Source organism: Lepisma saccharinum, chromosome 1 (genome assembly GCF_977018435.1).
Source record: "Lepisma saccharinum chromosome 1, izLepSacc3.1, whole genome shotgun sequence".
In the NCBI taxonomy this organism is placed as follows: domain Eukaryota; kingdom Metazoa; phylum Arthropoda; class Insecta; order Zygentoma; family Lepismatidae; genus Lepisma; species Lepisma saccharinum.
This window is the reverse complement of record NC_139229.1, coordinates 29,252,891-29,274,597: the sequence shown is the minus strand read 5'-3', so window position 1 is coordinate 29,274,597 and position 21,707 is coordinate 29,252,891. Positions and strand designations below refer to the sequence as shown.

Sequence of the window (21,707 nt, the reverse complement as noted above, 5' to 3'; positions counted from 1 at the left end):
ATCGAATATAGTAACTGAATATAATCATGGACTTCCGCAGGATTTTTTCAGACAGGGGCAAGGTATTTTTCCAAAGAGGGGGGGGGGGGACGAAGCACACTTCCCACTTATAATAGTAATGTTGCATTAAAAAAAAAACATTGCTTCAGTTTAAAGTTATCATGTTCCTGCAACGCCCTTGCAATAATTAACGTATATTAATGTGACTGAAATGAAACTAATTGTGTGAAATATGCGATTCCTGCTTGACTTTCGTTTTCCAAAGGGGGCCGTGACCGTCCTTGCCCACACCTTCCGGACATCCATGAATATTATAACTAAAGGCACGGTCATGAAATTAGGCGGATGGCAGAGGTTCGCGCTGTTGCCACGTCGGAGCACAATTCCGTGTGTTCGGAGGTTTAAGAGAATGAAAGATCTCGCTTTGTAATCCATGTGATACAAACTCTCAGTATTTGCTCGAAAGGTCAGGGATAACGCTCTCGTCTTGCTTTTCCCATGTGTGTCACCAGAGCAATTCTGCCCAGCCGCCTATTTTCATGGCCGTGCACATACTATCCTTTGAAAGCGTAAACAACACATTCCTTATCTGCGTGAAGATCATACCCCCCACCCCCTCTTTCTGGCAATATGGAGCATATCCCTAGAGAATGGTTTCTCAGTTAATATAACCAAACCACATTCGCCTAAAGAGATGCCTGAGAGAAATCAGGCCACCCAACACTTTTTGGCGCATCTAACAAGAGTTGTGCAACTACTGAAAAAACAGACTGAACGTATCCGCATTTTCCCAAGTCAGGACCACACAAACTTCCTGATCACAACAATAAACACTAGATTTTTTTTTAAAAAAATCCACATAACACGAAGAATAACTTACTGCATAAACTGTTCCACATGCGTACCGATGTCCTCTTTTGCGGCGCATAAGTGCAGGTCCGTGTGTTGACACGCACATCCTGTCACCGTGATTCAAGTAGGAACAAGCTCCCTCGCTCAGACAAATTCCGGACAGCACATGAGCTGAACGATCGTTTATAGTATTCTTCGGCGTCTTGGCAAACGGACCGGGCATGTTTTGCCAAAGTTCTACGTGGACCAATCCCATGAATCACCTATGATAGATTCAAAAGAAGGGCGTACCAAGGGATTCTGCTAAGTGTGATGAATATCAGGTCCATGAGAAAATATTAGTGTGACGTTTAATGTATCGCCAGATTTTTCTTTCCATGTTATAGTTATTGATTGATTGGTTAATTTACGTCACTTTTCTCCAACTCTAGGCTAGTTGAGGATGAGTTAAATGATGAAACTGATCGAGATATACTCATAAATAACACCCACACCAAGGCCGGGATTCGAATCCAGGACCCTTGGCGTGATAACCACTCCATCACGGAAGTCGGCTGTTATCATTATTGAACAATGCGCTAACATTTAATGTTATATTTTGTTTACATTTAATAAATTTAAAATTTGAAAGAACAGTGCCAGGTATTTTTAAAGAGTTTGTTTGACAAAGGCAGACATTACAAGTCAATTTAATGCCAGTTACCAAAATATGTGCAGTCAAACCTAAAAAAATTATGTACTTACAATTTTAATTCAGTAATAGGTTGCAAGACTCGGCTAATTCCTAGTCCAAAAGTTCTTACAGGTGGTGAAGTTATTAGTTTCGTGCACAATATACATTATGCATATCTCTATTTGTCAGTATTTTCTTGGGACTCTAAACTGCACAGATTTAACGCAATTTATTTCAGTATGGAATTCTGTCGTTCGTTTAGGGACGATGATGATGATACAGCTATCCCTCATTTAACGAACTTTATTGACATATGTATACAATACAACATGAACGGGTACCAAAAATCATGCCTTTGGTGACTTCTATGACGATGACTAATTTCAACAACATACTTTCTAGTTGAAGGTGATCAATCAAATGAAATTTTGATCCTTCTCAACTTTTAACGTCGAATGGGATTTAACTTCAGGTATCTTACAGCGTGCCAGTTCTGTTTACTTTGGTGACAAGGCTCTTTCATTGGGCACACTGTACAGATTCTCCTCACGTGCACTCATCTGAATCAGGAATCTCTTTCAACCTTAGCCAGAAGAGCAACGCTGATTAATTGATACCAAGATTGCAGTGTTGCTACACTGAGATTGTTTAAAATAATCTAAATCATACACAACTTTCAAGGGGCTACACTTCCGAACAACCTATTTAAGTGTCCTACGGACGATCGTACCAGATATACTGGAGTCGAATTCTAAGACTGAAATTAAAATTTTAACATCCGGGAACTTTTCTAACGGTGGAAGCGGCCCCGGCGCCCACCCAGCGTCGAATAACATGGGTACCTGGGGGGTAAAGGCGGTCAGGGGCGTAATGCTGATCACATCACCCCCACTCACGACCGGATCAAGAAAGTGTGGGGCGTTACCCCCACACCCCCTATACGCCTTCATGGCGTGGTGCTATGCACAGGGGAACACTTTATCTTTTTTTTACACCGAGAAAGAGGTTGCAATGCATTTTTAAAAGGGACATCAGAGGAAAGATTTTTTTCTTTATGTTTCTTTTTACATTGCCCTAGTATTCAGTATATGAATATCCTAAGATTTTATCGGAGCTTATCAGGGATGACATGGGTCACATACATGAGCTTTTGCACATGTACAGATACGTAATATCGGAATCTCGTGGATACCAAGAAGTGATTGACGTAGAACTGTTTGATCTGAGGAATCGTAGCGAGACTGACGCATCAACATAATATTTTTCTCCTTTCGGTCGGTTCGATCTACGGGACAAATACCACCAGGATAGACACCAAAGACATTGTTGTGTGCATCCAACAATCGTAGCAAGACTTCTGGAAGTCCCACTCCACTCCACTTTATAACATAACTATATGAATGATTTGGGGCCTGTTGAGGGACAATCCGGTTGATCTGGTCGGTATGGAAATTTTATCACTCAAGACAACGTGTACAAGTGTTCCATTAATCTTCGTTGATTTCTGCTGCTGTCGATATCGGTACAGGAGGCGACTACTTTGTCGGTACGTGTAAACGCTCTCAGATATGGATATTTGTATTTTTTGTAATTTTATCATAAAATACGTATTGTGAGATTTACTTCGAAAGCTACGAAGCAGTATTTACAATTCTAAATTTAAAAACAACCACCATCATTACAACAGATTTATTTCATGCAGTGGTATACGCAGCACAGTGACTACTCGGTTCAAAATATTCGTATGCTACTGTAAAAATAAAATATTTTCACAGTAGGAAGTTTAGATAGCTATATACACTATTAATATGAAACAATAATAATTCATAGACTCTTCATTCAATAAATAAAATGTTACCCTCAGTCACTTATAAGTTGTATTGGTCGTATGGGAAAAAAGCTGCCCTGAAATAAACATTCTGAGCATATTGCTCTTCTTTCTCAAGTCTTTCAGTTGGTCAGTGTACTTCCTAAATCTGTAATTCTGTCGGGAACTGAAGATAAGACAGCTCTCAAACGATCTTGAAGTAAGGAAGCTAGAGGTCGATCCGGAAGTGAAGATGGACTAAAGTACCGTTGAGAGACTGGCTTTATGCAAATCGCAAGGCGGGAAATTTTATGCTGAAGAGAATTGAAATTGATGGTGCCTCGATTTTGCATCAAGAGCTTAACACTCGCCACATTTTTGATCCTATTGTGGCTTCCGGCCAAGGAATGAGCAAAGGGTCTTGAAGGGAATGGGAACCTTGCAAACGTCATCACAGGTCACGAACTACAAGGTGAATGTGCAAGATTCCACACACAAAAGAAATTCTCCACAGAAGCATCATCAAATTCCTCACAGTCCTCAGATAACGACAACTGAAACAAGCTTTGGCTTACAAGTCATTCAGTCAATGTGTGGACCCACCGAGATTCAACCCTCCAAAATATTTCCAAATAGTTAGTTTTTGGATAGTTTTCATAAATAGGTCTGCTCAACTTCACAATGCCGCTACTAATTTTCCATTTTTACACGAATAATTATCCAAATCGGTAGACATTTTATTTTTCAGGTTGTTGATAAAATTTAAATTACTTAGTTTTCTAAATGTATCAAATTTATTTGCCGAATAAATAATCAAGAAAAAGTGCATCTTGCCCCTTTGAAAACGGACTCATTTGGAAAACTTTTTATAAATAAAAACCTGACGAATGAATGAATGAAAAATGCATGAATTAAAACTAGGGCTGAGCCGATGCCGATGTATCGGTATCGGCCGATATCAGTGGTATCAATGTCGGAAAGTATCGGTTGTAATTCATCAACCGATACCAGCCAACATACATTTTAATATTCTGATGGAATTCTTCAATATTCTAAAGCAATTCTTTTTGGAAAATTGATGCATATAATTGGAGGAGAATATTTAGACATCAATATTGATGAATATTTTGAACAAATTCTATTTATTGCAATTTTCAAGTATCGGTATCGGTGGGAATCGGTGCGGGTATCTGTTTAAAATGGTATCGGCTCAGCCCTAATTATAAATTTTTGTGTGCGTCGGCATATATGATCATTTTGCACCCTTCAAACTAAACGAGGAAAAATCCTCTTATCTAAAACCATTAACTTGAAATTTTAAATGGAATGTAAAGGGTTACTTCAGCTTAAAAATGCAAGGAAAGGGAACTACACAGGACATACACAACACATTTTAAAAGGCAAGGAGAGACTAAAAACTTCCTCAGAAACAGTGTAATAGGCCACAGGCCAGCTCTTCTCAAAAAGCTACAAACACTTGTTAAAACACTGTCATCATCTCCCAACATTAAAGATAAACAGTTGAAAAGATTAAAAGTTTGTCTGAATTAAGTGAAATCGGTACATTCGATAAAAAAAAAATGCCGAATACTTAAAATTAACATTACATCACGACACAGCGGACGGTCCGACCCTTGTAGCAGATGGCCATGGGTGAGACTGCTGTATCCAATTCGAATCCGAGTTAAAATGATTTCTCGACGGGAGACCTAAAACTGACGAACTAACGAGTAACAACCGGCCTGGAAAATTTTCTAAACAGGCAAATTATTGGGTGGGCTTGAGCCCCACATTCCCATACAAGTTGGAGCCACTTGACTCGTGCCAACGGTGAAGATGGAGGAGGGTCAGTCAAGGTATGGGTTTTTAATTACTTGTTTTGTCAATATGTATGTAAACTGAACTCAGTTAACCTCAAAGCACTGTAACTGGGCATTTGCCTGTAGTGTTTAATAAATAAATAAATAAAAAAAAAAATACCATGGTATTCTGCAAGGTTCCCTCATTCTCAAGGTGAAAGGAAGTCACTGCCAGGGACCATGTATATATTTTGAGAGACCAGGTCCATTCCAAGGTCTAGATAGACACCTTTCACCTTTTGTCAAGTAGCATTTTTTCCCCACAACAACTATTGCTTTGAAGTGTCTGTTAAGATGACATTTAAAGATACAAGGCAACTTGAAAAGAAGAACAATCCTTAATTATCAAAATTCCTAATTATCAACATCCTTCGAGAAGATAAGAACTTGTCAGGGCTCACTGCTTACGTTAATGAAATCAACTGTGATTGACAACTGAGAGACCAACAACTGATACCATTTTTTCTATTAAAATGCATGCTTTTTTATCTTAAGATCTACGAATTTATCTAAATTAGAAAAATTCCTTACGCAAAGAACGAAAAGCAACTGTTTAAACAGTGTGGGAATTAAATTTGTGTTGCCATCCATAGCAGGAAGCAAGTTCAAAGGGAACGTATATCCGCTGTCTTTTTGCGCGGATAAAAGTACATTATTATTATTATTATTATTATTATTATTAACAAAAAATATATAAAACTACGTAACTGAATCGTTCATTACTTCACACAAGCATTCACCGTTCCACAGTCCGCTCTGAAGAATTTTTAACTGCAAGTTGTTGTTTTTTCTGTACTACACCATTAAAAAAAAACTTTAAATTATTATATCAGAGTGTCTGACATTCAGACATAAAATGTAAGATTCTACACATGAGACTGAATTAAAATAATAGCAATGAACGGATTACATAGAATTATGAAGTACTTCGTCGTGTCTGCTCACAAATGGAAGAAAATTTGGTATGATGACATCATGCCTGAACGCATGAAAAGCGTTAACGAAAATGTGTTATGTATGTGATGCTTTAAAACTGTAGCAAATTTTCACTTCATTTGACTGTGAAGCACATAGGCTACATATGTTGATAATTTTTGTTGTTGAAATATGTAAATTCTATTCATTGATTTCAAAAAGCATATGATTCGGTCAAGAGAGATAAATTATATAATATATTAGTAGAGAGTGGAATACCTAAGAAGCTTGTTAGTATAAAAGTATGCACCAGTGAAATAGAAAGTAAAATTCTTGTGGGTATTAATGTGTCTGACAAATTTACAATTCATGATGGGTTAAAACAAGGAGATGCATTATCTCCATTGCTCTTTAATTTTGCCTTAGAATATGCTGTTAGGAAGGTAAAAGAAACTAAATAAGGACTAAAATTAAATGGTATGACTCAGTTGTTAGCATATGCAGATGACTGTAGACTTATTAGGGGATGATATAAATACAATTAAGAATAATGCTAAAATATTTTTCAAAACTGCTAAAGAGATAGGTTTGGAAATTAACAAAGAGAAAACTAAATATATGCTTACAGGCCAAAACCAAGTGTTAGGTAATAATCAAAATCTATTTATTGATAACAACTCGTTTGAAAGAGTTTCCAACTTCAAATACTTAGGAGTAATATTAACAAAATGAAAATTATATTAAAGAGGAAATAAAAAGTAGGCTTAATTCAGGAAATGAATATTACTTCTCTCTTCATAAACTTTTGTCTTATCGTTTAATATCTAAGAAACTAAAAGTTAAAATATGCAAAACAGTAATTTTGCCTGTAATATTATATGGATGTGAAACTTGGTCCCTTACATTGAAAGAGGAACATAAATTGAGAGTATTTGAAAAAAAGATCCTTAGGAAAATATTTGGACCTAAAAGGGATGAGGAGACAGGTGAGTGGAGAAGGTTACATAATTTAGAACTACATAATTTGTATTCATGTCCAGATATTATTAGAATAATTAAATCAAGAAGACTTAGGTGGGCAGGCCATGTGGCACGAATGGGAGAGGAAAGAGGAGTTCACAGGATTCTTGTTGAAAAACCTGATGGTAAGAGACCTGTAGGAAAGCCAAGACGAAGATTGAGGGACAACGTTGAGATGGACCTAAAGGAAATCGGTAGGGATGGAAAAGAGTATATAGATCTTGCTCAAGATAGGGACAGATTGAAGGCCTGTGTTGCTGCAGCCATGAACCTTCGGGTTTAAGAAAGCTAGAGAGTTAGTTAGTTAGAAATATGTAAATTATATGAATGCACAAACATTTAAACCTTAATGTAATTAAACAATAATACTTTCTAGATAGATTCATTTTCTTATTTACACGGAGTATGACCACTTTTCGCATTGATCCTATTAAACTTGGGCATTTACTCGTACATATAAATTTTCGAAAAAAAAATATTATTGTGGTAGAAAGATTTAACGTTAAGAATAATCTCTCACAAGAAGCCTTGTAATGGTATGAATCCTATGAAGTTCTTGCATTAAATTTGTTAATACAGGGTGTTCCAAAAGTCAGTTTGCCGAAAGAAACTAAAGTAATTTTCGGTACACTGACTTATGGACCACACTGTATACACAGTTACTCCTTACCCAACCAACGATACCAAATACTTCAAATATTAAGTTTTCTTGATAATTATCTGAGTCCATATTGTCGCCTTATCAATAAATCAAGTACGTTATCAACTGATGCACTTATGACGTTTGATAGATGAACTTTGTTCAGGAACAAGTTTGCAAAATCTGATTGGAAACACCAGGCTTACAAATGTGATTATTATATTCTTATTTCGGCTTCTTTCTGTTAATTTCAACCCTATCTACACTGATCTAGTGCAAGAGTCTCGTCTATGAAAAAAATAACCGAGTTTGCCTCCAACTTGAGAAGAGTAGGAAACAAAACACTGGGTTGATGGGGGGCGGGTGGGGGATTCACAAAATTTAAGAGTTTCTACGGAACTATTACAACTACCCACTAATAACAACGTTGTACAGTTCGGCATAAACCGTGAAATACTGTATATATTTTATGTGTGGACAATATACGCTGATGTAATAAAGAATGTGAACAGCATAGCACGTAGTGCATCCAAAGCTGCTATCCTAGTGACCATGAGGAAAAAAAAAGTCATGAGGCTTAGCATTTGCCAGTTAATAGGTACAGGCGCATGCCTGTCAATATTTGCCCATAACATTCAATTTTGAGTTTTGTCGCAGCTCGCTATAATACAGTACGTAGTTTTGCATATACAGATAATCGTGGTGCTTACTGGCCAGACACTAATTTGTATAGCTGAAGTATTTCTTAAACTAATACATGAGCTGCCTCGGTCGCCGGGTGTGTTCAGTGGTCGATTCACGATACCATTTCCTTAGGATTTGGTTTCGATATCCTGGTAGAGCCAACACCTTCTTATGTATGTAAATAAGAGCTGTGCAGACAACGTCATCAGGGGTAGGTGAAATCGCCAACACAATATCAGCATTAAAATTGCTGATGTGTGTTCTTACACTTTTTCCACACAACAGAAAAACTTACGAACTATGTAAAATTTCCGCCTATTAAACACACATTTTCCGCCGCTGTTAAGCTGATATCTTGTAAATTTTCTTGTTATTTAGCGTCGCTTTTCTTCAACTTTTGACTAATCGCGACAATGATTTGATGTTTGTTATTTAGCGTAACTTTTCTGCCACTTTTGGCTAATCGCGACGATGAAGATGAGTAAGGATCTATGCATCGAATTGCTGAAAGTAGGTGCAAAGTACCCTTCACTTTCAGCGTGCACTTGCATGTATGCACTGGCGCATGCAGGAGGGGCTGGTGAGGCTCCAGCCCCCTCCGAATTTTGAGAAAATCATTTTTTTCAAATGAAAGAAGTAAATAATTCCGGAAAAACCAAAGTGGTAAATTAAATTATCCCCGTCTACCACAACTTTAAAAACCAAGGTTAAAAATAGAAAATATATAACGCAGCTATGTAATAGCTACCTTTACAATTCCAGCCCCCTCCACAAAAAAAGCTCGCGCATGTAAAATTTACTACTACACACCAACGTTACTCTGCAGAAATATAATATATTGAAATAATTGGCAAAAAGTCCTCGTTCTAAGGTTTAAAACATATTTCCCCACTTCAGTGAAAAAGAACAAAATTCAAGTCAAGACAAGCAACAGAAACTGGAGAAAATTCAAAAGTGGCAGACTGCAGCGTATGTCTCGTATGTTACAAGTTGTTTAAATCATTCTCCATAGAACACGTGTGAAAAACGTGGTTTGCTTGGATCTTCAATTACAAGGAGGTTAACAGGGCTCAACGATCTTCCTTTAAGCAAGGTTTAGGCTTAGAAAACAATGAGAAAAAAGCATACATGAAATGAGCCAACTTCAGACGTATGTGTTAATGGCAATCCATTTTTGCTAACATCTTTATACAACTGCGCAACGTTGTAAACGGTAGATAATAAGAATAAGTGTAAAATAGAATGTATAACACTAAGGTTAATAGTAGGCTCTACCTCTATGGGACCGGTGTTATGTGTGTGATTGACTTCCATCTATATAACCACTATTCATCTCCATCGTCGCGATTAACCAAAATTCGGAAGAAAAGCGACAAACTAAATCAAAAATTGACATGGTATAATAGTTTCCTTCAGAGCGATCCTTAGATCTTACTTTTCTATTACAAAGTATGTCTTCTGAAAGCAGTTTATGTAAATAAATATTTTTGAAATAATAACACTAACATTTTGAAAAATCACAATAACAAAAGGATTTGTTTGAATGAACTTTTTTTAATAATTATAAACAAAAAAACATTTACTAAATTTGGTAATTTTGATTAAATTTTTGGTGACTAAACAAATGTGTAGGCTTACTAAAAACATGTGGTTCTTTCTGGTGAATAATAATGACCATGTTCACAAAGAAATAATGGGTGGGGTTCCACTTAGCAGCCCAAGGAGGGTACAGTTTTAAAAGTTATAATTTAATTGTTACTATCTGTTTATTAATAATTTTGAAATACAACAAATACAATTTTCTCTTCAAACAATTTGGATGTAAATATTGGCCTGATGTACATTAATTATATTAGTGGTAATAATACTATTTTTACATTTAACTATATTAGATGTCTTATTGTTTTATATTTTTATTTTTATTTCTTGTTTTACAGTCCACTTTATGCACAGAAAGCTAATCGGGACTGGACCTACAGTTTAAAGTGGGATCTGAACCACTATGTGACTCCACCGGGTATCCAACGGTCAAGGCGACGACGTTACCATTAAACCATCGGCAAGGCCCTTATTACAATTTTGTATTGTTTAAACTCTACTTTCGTGTATGTAAGTGAGATATTAATATAATTTCATAACCTTTTCAACCCGTGTAGTGTTTAATACATTTTTTAAAATGTTGCTTCTTTGATTATACAATTAGTGCAAACTATTTAATAAACCAATGGGAAGGAATTGGAACCGTTTAACCTCCTCTTATGTACAGTCATGTGAACAATAATTTGTTTGTCGTCTATTTAAACAAATGCTTCGTTTGACAGAAACTACTTTTTGTTATTCCAAACAACCTTTTCTTCTGTGCACTGTAGGTTTTCTTCATTTTTGTTTGAAATAACTTCAATTCTTTTTGTCATCAACCAATGCTTGTAAAATGTGGTAGCTTGGGAAGATCATTCATTGATGATCATTCGCGTTCTTCAACACTTGCTCGTTGCATCAAATCCATAGGAGACTCCCCCAATACACCCAAGTGGGCTAAAAATACCAGACCAGGAGTCCCAGACCAAGGAGATTAAGCCGAGGTGCTTCGCAAGATCTTAAGACGCCAATGACCTATCAGTTTCACTTTGGTTCGATTTTTTTAAAATATATAATGGAAGAAAAAATTGCATTACCATTGTGGGATGAATGATCCACTCTACGCAATTACCTGGAGCTATCGAAGATTAGATGTGCTTGAAACTTAAAGTCTAATTTTCCCCTCAAATCAAAGAATTGAACGTACAGAGTCAATTGATTGATTAATTGATTTGATTTTACTTCATTTTTCTGCCACTTCTGGTTAATTGCAAAGATGAGGATGAATGACGATAAGGTAGAATTGAAAAAAGGAAAATCACTAACACACATGGGCAGGACACCAACACAAGTGCCACAGAGGATTATACTGGCTGCGAGTGCGTACGCCAGAGCCTCGTTAGTTTGCAAAATGAAGTCCAGAGTGTACTATGCGAACCAGAGGTCTGAAGAAAGGGTACATATTGGGACATTCCACGAGAAGTGGTCCTACTCCATATAAATAACAAAATGAATTAATCTGGAAAATATTATTGTTTTTAATTGCATTAAGGTTTAAATATTTGTGAATACACGTAACTTGCATATTTCACTAACAAAAAATATTACCATCTGTAGCCTCCTATGCTTCACAGTCAAATGAAGTCAAATTTTGATACATTTTTAAAACGTCACACACATACGTAACACATTTTCACTAATGCTTTTCATGGATTCAGGCTATGTCAGCATACCTAAGTTGTTGTTTTTTCATTTGTTAGCAGGCACAATAAATTCTATGAAATTAGTTCATTGTGAATATTGCATGTCTAGAATCTTACATTTTGTGTGTAAAATGTCACACGTAATACTGGAATACCCCCTATTACAGATATTAAATAATATTTTCAAAGTACGGCACGATGAGGCCATGGCTACTCCTCTGTGTAGAAACTAAGAATATTAGAACATCCACCTGGATACATTTATGGTAACGAAGGGTGAAAAAATACGTACCTTAGGCAAAGACAACAAAGCAACACATCCCTCGGATACCCGACGCCTAATATCCAGGTCGGATAAACGTCGCCTGAGGTCTATATCCGAAAGGCGACGCTTGATATCGAAATCCGGTACTCGCAACATAGCAATCGTCAGTAACTTTTACAACTGAAATATTTCCTTTCTAGTGACAAAGCGACTTCACGAACTTGACAGGTGTACTGAAGCATTCTAATGCACCACGAAAAAATCTTCAAAGCGTGGGAGCACAATACATATTTAAATGACAAACGACAGCCTCTTAATATTTGCAATGCATATTACGGTTGGAGCCTACGTTCAAATTATGTTACAGTAAACGGCGAAGTTAAGACGCGGTAGTTAGACAACCCACAACAAATAGTTTCAGGTGGTTGTGAGATCAAGGCAACCGCGAAACAGAAAATACAGGGTGTAAGTAAATAATTACTCTGATTACAGAGGGTTAAAACTTTCTTAACTGTGAAACTTTCTTTAGTTTTCCATTTGCTGGTGATTTCCTGTACTTTCCATTCATATGGGTTGCATCTTAAGGTACTAGGAGCGCTGTTCAGTTAAGATGGAGTCTAGTAGAGGCTTGCTTTGATTTTTATTTAGCGTCGCTTTTCTGCCATTTTTGGCTAATCGCAACAATGAAGATAAGTAATGATAATATGATGAAATTGATGGAGGGAAACGCATGCCCAGGATTCGAATCCTGACCCCCGGCGTAACACCGTGCTGTGCTAAGCACTCCAGGACGGAGGTGGTCTAATAGAGGCAGCAGTCTGTTTCTTCGCTTCCCCCCCCCCTCCCCACAGATATAGTTTCTAAATCTAATTTAACATCACAGCAGGTAAAGTAACTAGATTATGTCTTTTATTATGTGGATTATGTCTAAAATATCTTTCACATCACATCCACCATACAAGTGCATCCACAATATCAAACTCAATTGATACAAAAAAAAATACTTTGCATGAATTAACATCTAATCTCAGCTCTATCACACACTGACGTCAACTTTTTCCACCCTTGATCATATCTTCCAAGTAACGAATTCATGAGCAATTGGTAAATATTCTGTTATGAAAAAAAAATCATCCCATAAATTGTAGCTATCAATCCAGTACGCTCTGACAATAAGGTGATATCACGCGAAAGAGTGGCACATCTTGGCACACCAATTTCTCAAAACATTAGAAAAGGATTATTTTTTAGTCACTTCCATTTCATCAACCTATCTCAAAGACTTATGCACACTATATGATGAAGAAGAGAACCTCACATAACTAGGTAAAATAATATCAAGAACCGACCAGTTTGCAAATTTAGTAAAAGTGGATTTTTTTTAAAAAAAAACTGGGGCGACTGAACAGCCATGACCACTTCTGAGAAAAAGACTATGCAGGAGTCGCAACTCACTGAAGTGACAGAACATCATTAGGCTCCTGAAAACCTACATAATTGACGTAGCAGCTATAGGAACCGAAATATGCTTTTAAACACTTGGACTGGAGCCCGAGTCTGGTCATGATGCCAACGCCGGCCACATGCGAACCTACAGGTTAATAATGGGTACAGTGAACACCGAACGGTAATTATCTCAATTTTGAATAATTTATGAATAACGAGCACACACAGTACATCTCAACTGATGAATTTATGAACAAGAAAATCCGGAGAACATTGTCGGAGTATCTCGAGAAAAAAGGGTAAATAAAACCAATTATTCGTTGGTATAAAGCACTGGCGTAAGCACGGGGAGAGCTGATGGGGCTGCAGCCTCTCCCGAAATTTTGAGAAAATCAATATTTTTATATTAAAGCAGTAAAGAAGTCAGGGGGAAAATATAGTTGTAAATCTAAACTCCTCTTGAAAAGACCCCAGATTACCATTTCTGTCTTTGAATAACTTTTAAAACAAAGACTAAAAATGGTAATTACGAAATATTTTATACTATATCCGTCCCACCCCAGAACGCAGCTTCAAGAGAACTTGGAATCCCCCAGAGCACAGTGGTGAAAATTTTACACAAACGGCTTCACATTGGGGATGATGACTGATATGTTGCCTCATACATGGAGAGAAATTGAGTATTATTTTAGATATTCTCCGTGCAACAAATTGTGCACATGTTGAAGTTTCTGAATAAAACAACGAACTTGTGATTTTGGAGAACATTAAGAAAACACATCTCTGTGCCTAACATAATGTAACTTTTTGACCAAAAACCACATGTGTCTACCTAGTGTACTTTTTGTGTAATAAATGTTTGAAATCAGGGAAAGATTTTATGCTCACAGTCCTACATCGTCCACCCCTGCATTCACACTCAAAAATGATCTTCCATGTTGCCACCATTACAAAAAAAAAAAAAAAAAAAAAAAAAAAAAAAAAAAAAAAAAAAAAACTTCAGCAGTATTCTTGCTTAAAATTGTTCCTTCCCAAAATATTGGCCGCGGTGGCGCGGTAACGCGTCTGAGTACCATGCTAAAGGTCCCGGGTTCGATCCCCCCGCCGATTCAAATCCAGGAACTTTTCTAACGTTGGAAGCGGCCCCGGCGGCCACCCAGCGCCGAATGACATGGGTACCTGGGGAAAACCCTGATCCCATCATCCCCACTCACGACCGGATCAAGATAGAGTGGGGCGTTACCCCCACACCTCTATACGCCTTCATGGCGTGGTGCTAAGCACAGGGGAACACTTTACCTTACCTCCTCAAAATATTTCTTCAGAGAATTGTACTAGCAGTATGCGAATTAACGGGGGATACCGGAGATTCCCCCCACACAAAAAATGTATCCCCGGCAAAAGAAAAATATTTTTATCCTTGCCAGGGATGTTTTTATTCCCCCTCAAAGAAAATGAATTTGAAAGCATAGGCTATAGAACATCAACTATGTAAGAAAAAAAAAAACATTGAAAAATCATTCTTGTCCATTAATGGTCGTCATCAAAGATTTCCCTGACGAAAAGTATACAGCATTGGGGATTAAAGGAAGACACCATTCTGCAACTGACCAACCTCAACTAGCAGAGACAATCAGGCTGTTTTCCACTAAGTTTCCATGAAACAGTGCTCATATTTTACATGTATTAAAATGTTCACAGGAAACTTGTAGATAGTCTAGATAGACATTAAGTTTGAACTTCGCAATAGAAATTTGGTCAAATTTTCGGTGTTCGGTTCGGTAGCCCTTCTTGTGTAAGAGTTTGGGTTTTCTTAGGATGTGTTTCTAAATTACGTATAAATGTTATGAGATCTGATTACCTAGGTTAGAACCAATGTTCACAGGTACTTAGAACCAGGGTTATTAAAGGTCCAGGAATTTTAAATGAATTCAATTCCGGTCCAGGAGAAAAAATCAGCAAGCGTAAATGGGTTCTGGACCGTAAAGAACCTTTTTATCTGTAAGGTATTTCAATTCGGTCCAGGAACATTTTCTACGGATCAATTTAAATTCGGTCCAGGAACATCTTTTCCGGATGAATTTAAATACGGTCCGGAAACCTTTTTTCAGAACGAATTTAAATTCGGTCCAGGAACCTTTTTTCCAGGATCAATTTAAATTCGGTCCAGGAACTTTTTTCAAGAATGAATTTAAATTCGGTCCAGGAACCTTTTTTCCGGAAGAATTTCAATTCGGTCCGGGAACCTTTTTTCCCGCATGAATTTAAGTAGTCCAGGAACCATTTTTTCAGGAACAATTAAAATACGGTCCGGGAACCTTTTTTCAATGAAACAATACGCAACTTGGACCGAATTTAAATTGTGCGAGGAAGAAGGTTCCGGTCCTTCAGCTGAACCCAATCGAACCGATTAGAATTTTTAGTTTCCTGGACCTTTAACAACCCTGCTTAGAACCGCAAGGCAATAGTTTAGTTTACTCACTGGTAAGTTGCACAAATTTGCATATCCAAGAAAAACCTACTTAACGAAATGAAAACACAAATACGCCACTGAATCGGCATCACCCCCAAAGCAAAAAGCTTAATTCGCACAGTGAATACGAGTATGCAAATATAAACTTCTAGAACTCACCTAAGCTCAAATCGACGTTTCTGAAGAAAACGTTTAAGGCTTCTTGCCGAACGCAAGCACCAGAAAACAGTCACGAGGAAGTTTTCCTCTCCACGCTTTCCATGTAAATCTTGCTGGTATTTGTACTGGCATTATCCATTTCCCTAGGTGATCCCAAACCGCGTGCACCACGTATGAACACAAACGATATAATGAAGGTAAGCAAACATCGCCTCTTAAATTGCTGTGTAACCCGCCACAAGGTTCTTCGTGCACTGCTTGAAATGTGAAAGTGAAAATCAATTGTGAGTGAATCTATTGAACTGCCAGATTTGACACTGATAACCTGAGTGTAACTTCTGTAACGTAGGAAAGAAGTACTTCAAACACACTCCAGAGGAGAAGAAACCGCAGAAATCTTATCTGTTCCTGTTGCTCTGAAGGTTAAGTGATAAAATTCAACCTCTTATCTTAAAATTAGGAACCATCCTTACCACATGTGTGTGGAAACTGCACGCCGTGATTTACAAAAAGCAGGAGCTCCAAACGCTAGTATGTGTGCAACGATTTCCATTATATACGAGGGCTGCTGGAAAAGTTTCTGCAAACTACCACCAATAGTGGTGCTAGTGTTCCGCTATTATAAAAATCGCAAGAATAGACCATTTTTATGTTTAAATTATCTTTGATTGTTTGTTTAAGCCTATATATTAGTTTATTTCTCACAGCAGTTTGTAGTAGTAGTTTCGTGTGAGAAATGGAAATTTCTCGTGAACACTTTCGGGCAATGATTCTTTAGGATTTCAAATGTAGTTTAACACCGAAACAATGCATCGAGCGACTTCATTGAGCTTTCGGGGATGAAGCACCATCCAATAGGATTGTGTACAATTGGTTTTCCGAATTCCTGCGTGGTCGCACATTTCTCAGTGATGAATTTCGTGAAGGTCGTCCTTCCCCGTTTGTTGTTGCCAGTAATGTTGATGCTGTGCGTGAAATGATTGAGAGAGATCGGCATGTGACATACCGTGAGATTCAGGCATCCTTGAACATTAACATGAAAGCAATACATACGATTTTGCATGGTCATCTGAAAGAACGGAAACTTTCAAGCTGTCGGATTCCACACAACTTGATCCAAGCTCAAAATTAGGCTCGTGTAAATTGGTGTAAAGCAATGCTCAAAACATTCAACAGAGGCAAGTCAAATTTGGTGTACTACATCGTTACAGGGGACGTAACTTGGATCTATTCATACGAACCCGAAACTAAACGGCAATCCACTGTTTGGGTGTTTCAAAGTGAGCCGAAACCAACAAAAGTTGTTCGTTCGGGTTCGAGGAGTGCTCCAAGTAAATGATTGCTTGTTTCCTCGGTTATACCGGACATGTGGCAACAATAGCTTTAGAAGATCGAAGGTCTGTAAATGCTGAGTGGTATACAACAATTTGTTTGCCAGAGGTCATCAATGAATTGCGTAAAACAAACCTAAATTGTTCATCATTCTTCACCACGACAACGCCAGTTCCCACCCAGCACACCAAACTGTTGATTTTTTTTGTCCAGTAAAAATGTCAAATTAATGACTCATTGTCCGTACTCACCTGATTTATCACCTAATGACTTCTTTTTGTTCCCACACATGAAAAAAAAGATGTGTAGTGACCGATTTGTGTCGCCTGAAGCAGCTGTTGACGCATTCCGAATAGCGACTTCTGAGGTATCAGCTTCAGAATGGAAAAAAATATTTCAAAATTGGTTTGAGTGTATGCAAAAGTGTATCGATCTTAAGGGTGAATACTTTGAAAAACAATAAAGCCATTCCCAGAATTTCACATGTCTTTTTTGCAGAAACTTTTACAGCAGCCCTCGTACCATTATATACTGTGCACGGAGTGTTGCGTCAACTCCCTATTCTGCTCAATTTTTAAGCTTTGATTTAATTCGGGAGCGCATATCTCTATGGGCGTCGCCAAAAATTTTGTAGGGGGCTCAGGCCACCGATAAAACTTGAATAGTAGAAATAATAATTATTATGGTTATAACACTGATCGGCATGAAAATCCTCCCACGAGGTTGAAAGGGTGTACCTGATAGATTTCGAGTCGCTGATTACGAATATCGCATTGAAAAAGTTCCAGCACGTAAGGTTTTTTTTTAGGGGGCATTTTCCATAAAAAATTACCGAAAAATTGTATTTTTGTAATGAAATTGTATTTTTTATGCTTGGAATGCATAATTGTGTATTTCTACCTCAATCCAAGAATTGTTACTATATCCTAGGAACATTCTTTCCCCTGCCCCCACAACCCCCCCCCGAAATAGAAGAAAATTCCAAATACACCCCACCCACTCCAAAAAAACAGTGAATTCTGCCACAACACACATTGTTTTGAGAATTCCAGATAAATGTCAAAACAAAAATGTGAATAATATTGCTTTTTAACATTACTACTGGAAGAAATATTTTCACGATGTTCCATGAGCCATAAGTGACTGGCTCTAAAATGAATGGTATCTTATAATTTTTAACTATGTGTGACAGACTTATTTGTGTACATTGGAGTTCAACGTTTTATTTTCGTTACACTCTTCCTACACTGTCACCTCGGCTTCCTTCAAGGTAAAAGGATTCATAATCAAGTTGTGGTCATTCGTTGGCACCCCCTTGTCTAGACGACAAAAAGGATGTGGCTGGAAAAAGGTGCCAAGACATCCACCTCGTTGTCCCATGAAGCAGATATTTTACTTCCGAGGTGATCGTGGTGTAAGAGAGTCGCGTTACTCTGTGTCTGTTTATATCGTTAAGGAAAAATATTTCTGCGTGAAATATTGACATTTGTGTTAAACCAACATGCCACGAACTTGCAAAAACTGGGTAGATTTATTCTGCTACATATGTGGGGAAGTGGTCTTCAAGGAGCAAAGTAGGGCATTGTCACCGTTCCTAAAGACAGCGTACCACCTGTACTTTGGGTGTAAATGTCCAGGATCGCGATTGGGCTCCCAAACAAAGTTGTAACTCGTGTGCGAGTTCTCTAAAAAGATGGTTAAAAGGTACACATAAATCGATACCATTCGCTGTACCTATGGTTTGGCGCGAGCCCCGGGATCATGTTGCAGACTGTTATTTCTGCCTGACCAATATTACAGGTTTCTGAAAAGGCACCAAGCATAAAATACAGTATCCTGACTTGGATTCCGCGAGGAGACCTCTCCCACATGATGTTGTTCTGCCTGTACCCGTACCACCAGACTCATACACACTGAGCAGTGCTTCATCCGACGAAGAACCTGCGACTTGTCAGGATGTTGCACAATCTTCGAGTACGCATTCAGATCCCAATTACGCCCCAGTGTCTGACACTAAGGAACCACATGTGATAAGTCAGGAAGAACTGAATGATCTGATCAGAGACTTAAACCTTCCGAAGACCAAGACCCTGTTGCTTGCATCACAACTTCAACAATGGAATCTACTTGACCGAGATGTGAATATATCGATGTACAGAAAAAGAGAGGTGAGCCTAGTTCCTAATTTTACAAAGGATGGTGATTTGGTGTATTGCGTTGACATTCCGTCGCTTATGGAACAACTGAAATTTGACTACATCACTGAAGAATTATCTCGGGAATCATAAGTCACCTAATTACAAAGACATTGTGGGCAGGTTAATTACTTCATTTCGTACCATGGGATTTAATATGTCCCTCAAGTTACATTTCCTGCATTGTCACTTGCACTTCTTCCCTCAACAGTACAGCTTGGGTGAGGTCTCCGATGGACACGGTGAAAGGTTTCATCAACAAATAGCTACCATGGAGAGGCGCTACATTGGGAAATGGAGTGTGAATATGTTGGCCGACTTCTGTTGGAATGCGACACGCGAGACACCCTGTACAAATTACAAGAGGAGCAGGAACACCAATTGACATGCAAATGTTGAACTTTTACTCTTTATGTAGTTGTATCTGCTTGTTTTATATTGAAATTCTGATGATAGCATGCAATTTTATATGGGGGGAGAATAGCACCTTTGCGTGGTAATTGAAACCCGCCCGCACCCCCTCCCTCCCTCAAAACTGGTACGTCTTGGAGAAAAACGGGTTGCGGATTCGAACTCAGGAGCTGGAAATCTATAAGAATCACCTAATTTGGTTCATGGGAGCGACAAAAAGTTTAATTTTGCCGAAGTAACTATTATGATCTAATAAAAAGAAACCAATTTCATTCCAAATTTATTATTATTTCATCTTCGGTTAGACTTTCCTAATCGATCCACCACAACTATTTTCCATTGTATTTTTAGATTTCATACAGTTAGTGCACAGTTATTCTTTTGTTATTAACTTTAACAGATACCGTTCAGAAAAAGAACTTAAAAAGTCACGGTGGATTTTTTGGTTATAAGGTTTTGTTGTGCGGTCTCTCAATAAAACTCTACGGTTTGGAATTTTGACAACTGCATAACCAACCTTAATTCTTTGGATTAAATGATAAAATAGGAAAAAAACAATATGGTTCTAGCATTTTGTTCTGAATTTTTTTAGATTGTTATTCTGTTCGAATACTAACTGTACATTTTAGTTATTAGTGAAAATAACAAGCTTTCAGCATCTTCGTAACTTCAAATGAATGATGTCAATTACAGAGTGAGGTGACAGACCAAGTCGAACTTCCCCTCCTCCCGACGCCCATGCATATCTCCCATATTTCAACAAAAATGACACCAAATTGCTATTTACACCTGTCACGCGTCTTAAAACTCAGATGTGCGGAACATTCTTATACATCTTCAGTTTGACAAATGAGGATAACCTTTGTGATGAAGTTTGTTCCTTGAAAGATACCACAAGTATAAACATTTCCATTGATGATGATAATGTGGGTATCTGTGATGACTGAGGCAACAGATATAAGGTTCAGGAGATGAATGCTCACGCATAAAGAATTTTCTTTAATGAATAATAAATGGTCTGATCATAGGAACGATGTAATATTAACTATTGGGGGAGTTTGGTTCCATGCCTTAACAACAAATCCCCCTTGAGGAGAGGGATCCTATTTAAACCTACAGGTATCGTAATTTTTCATTGGATATTTAAATAAGAATTGATCAAGTTAAACCCACAGAAAATAAACTTCTTAGTTACGTCTATGGGATATGCACATAGTGTAGTGCAAATAAGTATGTGTTTTCGAGATAATAATTAAATTTGTGATATTGCGCAAAATTTAACAATAAATTACTAAGCTGTTAACAGAGTGCTTTACTTAATTAAATCTTAGTATTTTTTTACACCGAGAAAACTTCCATTCCTTGCACGTGCACAAATGTTGACGATGCATAAAAATTAATGTGGCATTGCGTAAATCGTTGGTTAGCTTAAGACGATTTGCAAGTGATCATATAGTATGAAGCAAGAATACGACCTACATGTTGCGAATCTAGTTTAAAATGGCACGTTACCATTTCTAAATTACGTTATCACGAACCATAGAGGGGTACCTAAAAGGTTTAGGGGTAAGAGGGGGGTGCTAGCACACACTCCAGATTTCCTCTCAATAGTTCAAACTTCGGCTTGTGTGCAAAGAAAGGAACCTTATCTTATCTCGTATTTAAGTACGATTCACTAACATTTTTTATTCAATC

At 37.6% G+C, this 21,707-nt stretch overlaps 1 protein-coding gene across 11 annotated transcripts in view; it reads right to left on the bottom strand.

Moving 5' to 3' along the window:
* Arms (Ankyrin repeat-rich membrane spanning) overlaps positions 1-21,707 on the bottom strand; it is a 265,557-nt gene that overhangs the window by 161,277 nt on the left and 82,573 nt on the right. Inside the window, exon 1 of one of the 11 annotated variants that reach the window (XM_083130259.1) lies at positions 16,075-16,093. The exons of 9 other annotated variants lie outside the window; for them this stretch is intronic. The gene's annotated coding sequence lies outside the window, so the exon portion shown is untranslated. Of the gene's footprint in view, positions 1-12,023; positions 12,130-16,074; positions 16,094-21,707 lie in introns of those variants that run through there. One more of the 11 variants, XM_083130257.1, reaches the window with a different exon arrangement.